The sequence below is a fragment of the Cebus imitator genome, unplaced genomic scaffold, assembly GCF_001604975.1.
Source record: "Cebus imitator isolate Cc_AM_T3 unplaced genomic scaffold, Cebus_imitator-1.0 Scaffold260, whole genome shotgun sequence".
NCBI classification, from domain to species: Eukaryota; Metazoa; Chordata; class Mammalia; order Primates; family Cebidae; genus Cebus; species Cebus imitator.
The window spans coordinates 1,513,124-1,524,884 of NW_016107575.1; the positions used below are offsets into that span (position 1 = coordinate 1,513,124).

Below are 11,761 nucleotides of genomic sequence, written 5' to 3' on the forward strand. Positions count from 1 at the left end.
TTTTTTTAGGCAGGGTCTCACTCTGTCACCCAGGCTGGAATGCAGTAGCTCAGTCTTGGTTCAGTACAACCTCCTCCTCCCAGGTTCAAGTAATTCTTGTGCCTCAGCCTCCCATGTAACTGAGACCACATACACCCGCCACCATGCCCTGCTAATTTTTGTATTCTTTATAGAGATGGGGTTTTACCATGTTGGCCAGGCTGGTCTCAAATTCCTGACCTTAAGTGATCCACTGCCCTTGGCCTCCCAAAGTGCTGGATTACAGGCGTGAGCCACTGCACCCAGCCCCAACCACTTGTGGTGGGCAGTATAATGGCCTCCCCAGAGATTCCCACATTTGAATTCCTGGAACCTGGAAATACACAACCTTTCCCAATAAATGAATGAAATTTGCAGATGGAGTTACGCTGGGCCCACAACTTCACTAGCAAGAGCCTAGTGAAGCTGCAGCTCAGCCCATGGGTGCCCTCCAAAGAACCCCAACCCCCACCCCCACCCCACAGGCCCTATCCCAAAACCAGGTGCTGAATGGCAGGAGCAGCTGTGGCCATTGCCCTGCAAAGGAGGGCTGTTGGCCTGGTTAGGTACAGCCAACTCATCACCCACACTTCATAAGTTCTTGAAAAGGGCTGGGTGTGGTGGCTCACACCTGTAATCCCAGCACTTTGGGAAGCTGAGGTGGGTGGATCACAAGGTCAGGAGTTGGAGTCCATCCTGGCCCATATGGTGAAACCCCGTCTCTACAAAAAATACAAAAATTAGCCAGGCATGGTGGTGGGTGCCTGTAGTCCCAGCTACTCAGGAGGCTGAGGTAGGGGAATCGCTCGAACCTGGGAGGCAGAGGTTGCAGTGAGCCAAGATGGTGCCACTGCACTCCAGCCTGGGCAAGACAGTGAGACTCCGTCTCAAAAAAAAAGAAAAAAGAAAAAAGGTCTCAAAAGGGACAGAAGAAACTCACAGCTGGAGTTGCTAATGCCCAGTGCCTGAAACAGGGCCTGCTCAAGAACGACCCACCGAAGCCAAAAGCAGTGGACAAGCATGGTGGGAAACAGGATAATTGCAGGGTTTCAAAGATCTCTACATAAGATACTTACTGACTCCAAAGGGGAAAAATAAAGACTTTGCAGTGGAGAACTCCGGGAGATGTCACCTAATCCAGGGAACCAAAGTCAGCCAAGTCCAGGAAGGAGACATCTCTGACAGGACGCACTGAGAAGGGAGCCGCATCAGATCTCTAGTATTCTTGCCCAAAACGTAGAACCTAAGTTTAACCTAAGGGCACATTTTAAAAATCCAAGTACAGGGACATTCTACAAACTAGTTGGTTTGTACTCTTCAAAAGTGCCAAGGTCAGGTTGGGTATGGTGGCCTTTTATTTTATTTTGTATTTTTAGTAGAAACGGGATTTCACCATGTTGGCCAGGCTGGTCTCAAACTCCTGACCTCAGGTGATCCAACCGCCTTGATCTCCCAAAGCGCTGGGATTACAGGTGGGAGCCACTGGGCCTGGCCTGAACTTCCAGTTTCATGGAAACATTGCTATGTTCTCTGATAGATGCATTCTTCTTTTGGGAACTAAGACTTCAAGCCCAGCAGAACCTAAAGTTGTAGGCGTGGGAAAGAAAAATACCATAGGTGCATAATTATAGGTAGTGATAAGAGAGACCTCTCCCTTCTCCACCCCCTGACCCCTGGCCCCAGGAAACCCGGCTATGGGTCAAATACTATCATATCTTGGTCACTGATTTAAAGCATAGACCACAGGTAAAGTGCTGGCCGCGAAGGGCATGCGAGGAGCCGCCACCCCCTCAGCATTGGCTCTGGCGTCGGGGTCGTGGTGTCATGACAATCCCTCCGGTAGCCGTTTACGATACAGCATGTGAGACGACTTTAGCCCTGAGCCGGCTCCACAGCTGCCTGGCGCACTCAGCTGGTCCCTAATCCTTCTCTTCACGGAGCCGGCGCCAAGCAGCGACCCCGAGCCGAGACCCGGAGCGCCGGGCACCGGCCCATCAAAGGGATCCTGAAGAACAAGACCTCTATGACTTCCTCTATGGTGGCATCGGCCGAACAGCCCCGCGGCGTTGTCGAAGAGGAGCTGAGCCAAAAAACCCCAGAAGCGGGATGAAAGGAATCTCCTGGCGACATATCATCCAGCAGACAAAGACTATGGCTTCATGAAAATAGATGAACCAAGCACTCCCTACCACAGTGTGATGGGCGATGATGGCGACCCGTGCAGTGATGCAGAAACCACTGGGCCATGGCACCAGAGAGCCTAGCTAAGAAATTACCTGCTGCTGCTGCTGGAAGCTCCCAGCCAAAGTGTGGGGTCAGGAACAATCACGCAGTCAAGAGGACAGTGACCTCTCACCTGAAGAATGAGAAAAAAAAGCCACAATTTGAAATGAAAAGAAAGTTTCACTTCAACAAAGGACTCAATATTAAATTAGCTAGGCAACTAATTTCAAAAGACCTACATCATGATGACAAAGATGAAGAAACGTTAGGGGCTACAGATGGAGAAAGCATGAATAAGGAAGAATCAAAACAAAGGACCTACTACAAGTGACCAATGGCAAAACAAGTCACCAGGTTCACAGAAGCGACTGGTTCAATGCTGCTATCGGTTGTTAGATATAAACCCGCTTACTATGATACATTGCTTCCTGTTCTCCACAATTCATGACTTAAGTACCAAAATGCATACCAATGATTACACATCACCAAGAATTAAATGATAACCTTAGAGACGGATTAGACTGAAAACACCTAATTGATATATATTCTTGTGCCGAGAACTTTACCACAAATACGGTGTAATATCATCAGTCCTAAACTGCATTACTTTTGTAAGAACACTGGTCAATTTGTATAAGAAATTATACAGCTTTTGGCCGGGCACGGTGGCCATACCTGTAATCCCAGCACTTTGGGAGGTGGCAGGTGGATCACTTGAGATCAGGAGTTTGAGACCAACCTGGTCAACATGAGGAAACCCTGTCTCTACTAAAAATACAAAAATTAGCTGGGCATGCTGGTGGGCACCTGTAATCCCAGCTACTTGGGAGGCTGAGACAGGAGAATCGCTTGAACCTGGGAGGTGGAAGTTGCAGTGAGCCAAGATTTCGCCACTGCACTCCAGCCTGGCGACAGAGCAAGACTCCGTCTAAAAAAAAAAAAAAAAATTACACAGCTTTAAAAAAAAATTATACACCTTTTTATGCTTTCGAGGTTACACAATATATTTGGGAGGAACTAATTTATTTTCATCACTCTAAATGTGCTGGTAACTCTTATAAAGTTTGGTTGTTTTTTAAATCAAAAGCCAGTTGAACAACGGGATATATAGGCTGATAAATATTTGGGCTAAATAGTATTTTAACACTTGTCTTCAACTTGATTTGTCTGTTTAATTTGAAAAGGATTATAAGAGTTACTGTTGCATTTTCTGGCCTACTGTAACCGTTAAAATTCCTGTTGAGTTTCTTTGCGTTTACAAGGAAAGGACTGACTTTTCTCTCATCAGAACTAGGTTTTTCCCCCACAAGTAAATTATCAGGTTAAAATTGCAAAAAAAAAAAAAAAAAAAGCTTAGACCATATACCAGTCATCATCCTAGTGGTAGATGGTCCTGTGAATTTTCAAAAGCTCATTCCATTGTTCTGTTGGGCCAGCTGCTTCAGGGTAGTAGGAAACATGGTAAGACTAGCAAATTCCATGAGCATGAGCCAGTTAATTTGCTGTGAAAGGACTTCCCTGGTCAGAAGTAACCCCATATGGTCTACCTGGATGGTGGGTAGGGCATTCTACAAGTCCACTTACTGTGGCTCTGGCAGAAGTATTGTGGGTAGGAAAGGAAAATTCATGTCCAGAGGAAGTATTCCAGCAAGTACAAAGCACTTCCCCTTTCATAATGGAGGTGACCTGATGTAATCAACTTGCCAGCAGGCAGCTGGTCAGTTCTCTTGGGGAATGGTGCCATATTAGGGCCTCAGTATGGGCTGTAATCTGTTGCCAGTTCAGGCTTGGAGGGTAGAAGACCAGGCTCTGCTAAGCCCATGCACCATGCATCCCTTTTTTTTTTTTGAGACCGAATCTCACTCTGTTGCCCAGGCTGGAGTGCAGTGGCGTGATCTTGGCTCACTGCAACCTCCACCTCCCTGGCCCAGGTTGAAGTGATTCTTGTGCCTCAGCCTCCCAAGTAGCTGGGACTATAGGCGCATGTTACTGTGTCCGGCTAATTTTATATTTTTAGTAGAGATAGGGTTTCACCATATTGGCCAGGCTGGTCTTGAACTCCTGACCTCAGGTGATCCTCCAGCCTCAGCCTCCCAAAGTGCTGGGATTACAGGCATAAGCCACTGCACCCAGCCAGCTGATACATTTTACAGTCAGCACAACCCCTCCCTTCTCCAGTTGGCACCCACACACTCCACTTTCCACCACATTTATCCTCCAATTATGGAGAGTAGCGAAGTGATGCCTCCTCCCGATGGAATGCAGCTATCCCACAAATCCACACACACCCTTTCCCCAGCAGAGACGCAAACTCCCTTTTTGTCTTCTTCTAGCTGATTCACGCTCCCTTTTTGTGCATTTTAAAATTATCACTCTTTAAACTGTACATAAACACATCATAGGCTTCTTCCTCACTGATTCATACTCCCCCTTTGAGACCCTGTAACTGAAATAATGGGAGAGAAAGCTAATTTCTATTAATATGCCTTACGTTAGATGTTAAGGGGATAGACGAGGGGAAGATAATGAAAATATTTAGTTAATTCATAAATACAAACATATTCGTATCCAAATCATTACTACAGTCCTCATTTCCGCCATTGGTCACGTGTCTGTAGTCGACATTGATAATTACCTTCCACCACCCATTCCACATTTCCATTGTCCTCAGCAAGCGCTCAGCAGGTCATGGCCTCCTGCCTGGTGGAATCACCCAAACCTTCATTCTTGAAGGGTCTAAGCCATTAGCAGTCTTGCCTGAATAATCACAGGGCACAGGAGTTGTAGGTGACATCCTAATAAAGTCTCTGGTTAAGAGCAGCATATCAGTATTCATCACTTAGGTCTGACAAGTGTTTCATGGTTATGTAAGATGTGAGCATTAGGGGAAGCTGGGTGAAGAGCATATGGGAACTCTCTATACTGTCTTTGAAAATTTTCTGCATATCTAAAATTATTCCCACCCCAAAAGCATGTACATCTATTATGTATCAATAAAAAATTATTTAAAATAAATAACTCCCAAGATTAAAAGCTTATATGTGTATCTTTCACAAAACAATAAATCATAATCTAAAATAAAATAAAATGGGAATAAATACCTCCTCTTAGGTTGATGAGAGGATTCCATGAGCTGGTGTCAGTTAAAACACTCACACAGTATGTGGTTAAAAGATCAATATATGGGCCAGGTGAAGTGGCTCACACCTGTAATCCCAGCACGTCAGGAGGCCGAGGCAGGTGGATCACCTGAGGTCAGGAGTTCAAGACCAGCCTGACCAACATGGTGAAACCCTGTCCCTACTAAATACAAAAAATTAGCTGAGTATGGGTGCACATGCCTGTAAACCCAGCTACTCGGGGAGGCTGAGGCAGAATTGCTTGAACCCAGTAGCAGAGGTTGTAGTGAGCCGAGATCTCATTGCACTCTGGCCTGGGTAACAAGAGTGAAACTCTGTCTCAAAAAAAAAAAAAAAGGTCAATAAATGCAGGTCATAATAAGAGTTGCTATACTCCGTCCAGACTCTCTTCCACCTCACAGATTCCATGAGCACTGCTACTTGGTGGTGGTGTACTTACAGTTTCAGTTTTGGGGAGAATGAAACTGCAGCACAGCTCTCCTTGTGGTGTCTTACTAAATATGACACATGGTATTTCTGTTCACCTGCCCTCCACCCCTTTCCTTTGAGACCACAGAGGGCCAGGCGTGGTGGCTCACATTTTGGAAGGCCAAGGCAGATAGATCACTTGAGCTCAGGATTTGGAGACCAGTCTGAGCAACACGGTGAAACCCCGTCTCTGCAAAAAATACAAAAATTAGCCACGCGTGGTGGTGCATGCTTGTAGTCCCAGCCACTTGGGGGGCTGAGGTGGAAGAATCACTTGAGCTCAGGAGGCAGAGGTTGCAGTGAGCTGAGAGCATGCCACTGCACTCCAGCCTGGGCAACAGAGTGAGACTGTCTCAGAAACAACCAACCAACCAACCAACCACAAGAAAGATTATCAAACTAACATGCAATGTATCCAAGAATGTGAACACCTCTTCAAAAAGCTTGAGAAGACTCCACACATGCCCTTCATCTTCTCCAGGCCGTAGTCTCACCTCTCTCTCTCTCTCTCTCTCTCTATCTATCTTTTTAATACTCCTTAGAGCTGCATATCTTCCCTTCCCAAAGGAAAAGTTGCCTATACCTGTGGTTCCCAGTCTTTTAAATGTCAGCATTTAAAAAAGGAAGGGGTTGAATTCCACTTGTTTGCAAAAAAATTTTTTTAATTAAAAAAAAAAAAACAAGGAAGTGGGCTGAGGATCAATTCTAGTTGCCAATTTGTTATTTAATACACAAGGGAGGTTTTCATTTTTAAATCTCAAATATACTGTTGTTATCACCAACATTCTATTAAAATGCCGTCAAAAGAAAGGGCATCTTACCACCAAAAAAAATAAGAGGAGCAGAATCTCAGACTAAAATGTCCTTGCAAATAAACACCATAATTGGCAACTTACTCTAACATGTCAAAAAAATTTTAAATACAGAATATCCTAGAAAAAAAAAAAAAAAGGAAAAGAAATTGCAGCATAAAATAATATCCTAAGATGTTGCATTGCATATTCATTTTTAAATTGTGAACACTGCATACAAGTGAAAGAGTGCATATGATGTGGATATCTACAATGTTAAAGAGTCATAATAAAATAAATGCACAACAGAAGATACAGAACTCTCCTGGTACCTTGGAAGGTCCTGGTGCCCCTCACCCTCTTCCTCTCTAGCTCCTGGAGGACACTCCCATCCTGTATATTTATTAATCGCTTTCTGTACTCTATTTATTTATTTATCTCTGTCACCCAGGCTGGAGTACAATGGTGCCATCTCGGCTCACTGCAACCTCTGCCTCCCAGGTTCAAGCGATTCTCCTGTGTCAGCCTCCCAAGTTGCTGGGACTACAGGTGCACACCACCACACCAGGCTAATTTTTGTATTTTTAATAGAGACAGGGTTTCACTATGTTGGCCAGGCTGGTCTCGAACTCCTGATCTCTTGATCCATCCACCTTGGCCTCCCAAAGTGCTGGGATTACAGGCCTGAGCTACCATGCTCAGCCTCTCTTTATATTTTACTACCTAGGTCTCGACCCAGGAAAGAGGCATTGATTAGTTTGGCCTCTTTTTACTGTTGTTGTTTGTTTGTTTTTTGAAGCAGAGTTTCCCTCTTATAGCCCAGGCTGGAGTGCAGTGGTGTGATCTCCATTCACTGCAACCTCCACCTCCAGGGTTCAAGCAATTCTCCAGTCTCAGCCTTGCGAGTATCTGGGATTACAGGCGTGGGCCACCACGCTCAGCTAATTTTTGCATTTTAGTAGAGACATGGTTTAGCCATGTTGGCCAGGCTGGTCTTGAACTACTGACCTCAGGTGATCCACCTAACTCGGCCTCCCAAAGTGCTGGGATTACAGGTGTGAGCCACCGCACCCAGCCCCCACTCAAAATAATGTTTTTCTTGATACAAATTTGGTTTTGGGGGATTGTCTTAGTCTGTTTGGGCTACTTTAACAAAAAGTCCCATAGACTGGATGGTTTCAACAACAAATCTTTACTTCTCACAGCTCCGGGACTGGGAAGCCCACGATGAAGGTGCTGGCAGATTGGTGCCTGGTGAGGGCTCTCTTCCTGGTTCACTGACTGCCAGCTTCTCCCTGAGTCCTCACATGGCAGAACTGGTGAGGCAGCACATGGGGAGTTAGGATTTTTACATATGAATCTGGTGGGGGACACAAACATTCAGACAATTCCAGACATCTGTATCTTCCAGAGCCCTGCAAGGAGGAGCTGCAATGGCCACTTTATTTATGCAGCAGTCACTGCTGAAAACCCAGGTTCACCCACACCTGTGGATGGAGAGGGAAGCAAGGCTCCTCATGCCCTCGTCATGCTCTTTGTGCGTAGCAGCCTCCAGGTCTCCAGTGGTTTCTGTGGGGCAGGCAGTCCAGGGGCCCTCATGTGGGCAGCCGATCACTCACCGGGGTAGCCCGACTTCAGGCTCCAGTCACCACCCAGCGGTGGGAAAATCACCTTCAAAGGTGCTGTGAGCAGGTGAACGTCACAGACCCACACGAGAGCATGGGTTGGCCTTGGGAACTGCCGCTCTGTCCGTTAATAACCCAGTAGGTTAACGGGATAGGCCTAAACTACTTTTGCCAGATACCTGGATCTCTCTAAAAAAAGATCCTGTTGATACCAGTCTCTCAATCCTTTTAGAAATACAGAATTGGCCAGGCACAGTGGCTCACACCTGTAATCCCAGCACTTTGGGAGGCCGAGAGGTAGGTAGATCACCTGAGGTCAGGAGTTCAAGACCAGCCTGACCAACATGGTGAAACCCCATCTCTACTAAAAATACAAAAAATTAGCTGAGTGTGGTGGCAGGTACCTGTAATCCCAGCTACTTAGGAGTTTGAAGCAGGAGAATCGCTTGGACCTAGGAGGCAGAGGTTGCAGTGAGCCGAGATCTCACCACTGCACTCCAGCCTGGGCAACAGAGCAAGACCATCTCAAAAAAACAAAAAAAGAAAGAAAGAAAAGAAGAAATACAGAATCAAATGCCCTACCAGAGGACAAATGAATCTGAATCTTGCTTTTTTTGAGATAGGGCCTCTCTCTCACCCAGGCTGGAGTGCAATGGTGCAATTATATTACAAAATAGCTCACTGCAGCTCCGACACCCACCCCCACCAACCCTGGAGCTCAAGAGATCCTCTCGCCCCAGCCTCCTGAGTAGCTGGGACTGCGGGCTTGTGTCCCCACGCCCAGTTAATTTTTAAATTTTTTGTAGAGACAGGGTCCCCCTGTGTTGCCCAGGCTGGTCTCAAACTCCTGGGCTTCAGTGATCCTCCTGCCTCAGCCTCCCAAAGTGCTGGGTTTACAGGCACGAGCCATTGCCCCTGGCCTGAACTTTGCATTTTAATAAGATCCCAGGCAACCTGTACCCACGTTCAAGGTTGGGAAGGACTGGCCTATATCTTTCATTGTATGTGTATTTTTAAATACATGTTTTTATTAAAACATAACACACATACAGAACCATTTGGTAAATTATCACAAAGTGAATCCATTGAGCCACCCAGCCCCCAGATTAAGAAATCGATTAGGGTTAGGGTTAATAGCTCCCTAGAAGTTCTCTTTCCCAGATACTCATCCCCAACCCTGGTCCCCAAAGGTAACCAATATTCTCACTTCTAACAGCGTAAGTTAATTTGATCCACATTTGTTCTTCATATACATGGAATCATACTGTACATCTTTATGGTGCCTGACGGTTCTTGTTTGTGAGATTCAAAATCCCTCACTAAGAACCCCAGCTCATATAGTTCATACTGCTCTCTCCCGAGTCTTCCATCTCCAGAAAACTGTAAAGTTAAGGAAAGCCCATTTTAACCAAATAAATATTTAGCAAGCACTCACACTGTGCCAGGATTGTAGGGGGGCTGAACCCCAAAATGTGTTGCCAAATTGAGAGTTCCATTTCACGTGAAGCATTTCGCCTAAGTAGTTTTCAGGGATATGGAAGATTCACATTGGTATGTGAATTCAATCTCTGAAAGGAATTTATTACCTGCCCTAAAAAACACCCTGAAGTGCAGTTTAGCACACAGCTACCAAGTGATAGCAGGCTTCTCCTGTATGTCTTTAGAACACATCATAAAATCTAGTTCCCAGGAGCTTCTGTCTGGATGATTTCTACTTTTCTTCAAATCTCATTTGTTTAAATATTGAGATTCTCTCAGATAAAAGTTGTAACTCTCTCAGAAAGCCCTTGATGCTTGTTCTTCTCAGGGCTTCCAGAAATAAATGACGCACAGATACTGTCCTAACTGATGGTTGTAGCACTTAAGCCCTCTTGTTTAATTGTTTAAGTTTTTTTTTTTTTTTGAGACAGAGTCTCACTCTGTCACCAAGGCTGGAGTGCAGTGGTGCCATCTCAGCTCACTGCAACCTCCGCCTCCTGAGTTCAAGCAATTTTCCTGCCTCAGCCTCCCAAGTAGCTGAGATTACAGGCACCTGCCACCATGCCCGGCTAATTTTTATATTTTTAGTAGAGATGGGGTTTCACCATGTTGGCCAGGATGGTCTCGAACTCCTGACCTCATGATCCACCCACCTCAGCCTCCCAAAGTGCTGTGATTACGGGCATGCGCACTGCACCTGGCCAATTGTTTAATTTTTAAAATTTTAAAATACTTTTCAGACAAGGTCTTGCTCTGTTGCCTAGGCTGGAGGGCAGTGGTGTGATCCTGGCTCACTGCAACCTCAGTATCCAGCGTTCAAGTGATCCTCCCACCTCTCAGCCTTCCCAATAGCTGGGACTACAGATGTGTGCCACCACACCTGGCTAATTTTTGTGTTTTTTGTAGAGACAGGGTTTGGACATGTTCCTCAAGCTGGTCTTGAACTCCTGGGCTTAAATAATCCACCCACCTCCATCTCCCAAAATGATGGGATTACAGGCATGGGCCACCGTGCCTGGCCCTCTTGTTTAATTTGTTCACTGTTGGCATGGCTATGAGACCAACAGTCAGTCACCTTTCTGGGCCTTGATTTTCTCATCTCTAAAAAGGAGGAAATGTACTACATCAGAGGTTTCTCACCTGAAATCCCTGGATCTGCCAAGTAATCCATTAATCCCCGGAAATTATATGGAAGATTATGCATGTGTGTTTTTGAGGGGGAAGGGAGTCCAGAGTAACCCCTGCACCCCCTTCCACCAAATTAAATACCATCATGTTCAGTAATCCCCAACAATTTTTTGTTTGTTTGTTTTTGAGACAGAGCCTCCCTCCATCATCCAGGCTGGAGTTCAGTGGCGCGATCTTGGCTCACCGCAGCCTCCGCCTCGCAGTCCAAGCAATTCTCCTGCCTCAGCCTGCCTCAGCCTCCCAAGTAGCCGGGATTACAGGCGCCCACCACCACACCTGGCTAATTTTTGTATTTTTAGTACAGATGGAGTTTCAACATGTTGGCCAGGCTGGTCTCGATCTCCTGACCTCCTGACCTCAAGTGATGCGCCTGCCTTGGCCTCCCAAACTGCGGGGATTACAGGTGTGAGCCCCCGCGTCCAGCGCCCAAGAACATTTTTTAGCACTATCATTCCGCAATCACGTGGCTACTTGCATTGGCTGCAGAGCTTCATTTTTTGCTAAGTGTCTTGTTCTAGCTGAATCTTAAGAAAAGGTGATTCGCTTTGCCTTTTTCCTTCCATAAGTTTTTCTGCCCTAACAGAAAGAATACTGTAAAAGTGCAGCACCTCTTAATAGCATCCACCTCTGATCTCTGCAGGGGAGGGTCATTTCATTTGAAATAGCAAGGTCCCGAATCACATCCGTCAGTTTTCATATGACCTCAATCCGGGTCCTATTGTACTTGGCTGGCTTGTTTTCTAAATGCTGTAGCTATTCTAGCCCTCAGAACGTGTCTGCAGGTCTGGTTCTCATAACCAAATGGATGGGAGATGGGAGCATACCAATA

The 11,761-nt window shown here is 45.9% G+C and overlaps 1 pseudogene; it reads left to right on the plus strand.

Annotated features, from left to right (window-relative positions):
* The first annotated feature begins 1,787 nt into the window (after window positions 1–1,787).
* Window positions 1,788–2,741, plus strand: LOC108283441 (annotated as a pseudogene).
* The last annotated feature ends 9,020 nt before the right edge of the window (window positions 2,742–11,761 follow it).